Raw genomic sequence first — 492 nt, 5'->3', positions numbered from 1 at the left:
TCTCTTATAGCCAGACTTATCAGGAATCTAAAAGTAGTAGCATCCACCACAGGGGAGTATGTCACCTCATAATCGATTCCTGGTCTCTGTGCAACAAGATGTGCTTTATATCTCACGACCTTGCCGTGTTCATTTCTTTTCCTCACAAAGACCCACTTATAGCCGACTGGTTTAACATCATATGGTGTCCAGACTATTGGTCCAAAGACATCACTCTTCTTTAAAGAGTTTAACTCCACGTTTATAGCTTCTTTCCATTTGTTCCAATATGATCGTTGAGTGCACTCATAAATAGATGTGGGTTCATGATCCTCATTACCATCCATGATTTCAAGTACTACATTGCATGCAAATATATCATCAATGTCGACATCCTTTATGTTCCATTGTATCTCAGACAAGACATAGTTTATTGAGATCTCATTATTATCAGGACCTTCAGTACCTTGAACCTTGGCGTCCCAAGAATCAGTATTAGATACATCAGGGCCG

The sequence above is a fragment of the Brassica oleracea genome, chromosome C2 (genome assembly GCF_000695525.1).
Source record: "Brassica oleracea var. oleracea cultivar TO1000 chromosome C2, BOL, whole genome shotgun sequence".
Taxonomy (NCBI): Eukaryota; Viridiplantae; Streptophyta; class Magnoliopsida; order Brassicales; family Brassicaceae; genus Brassica; species Brassica oleracea.
The sequence above is the reverse complement of the archived record's forward strand: the minus strand, read 5'-3'. Positions refer to the sequence as shown.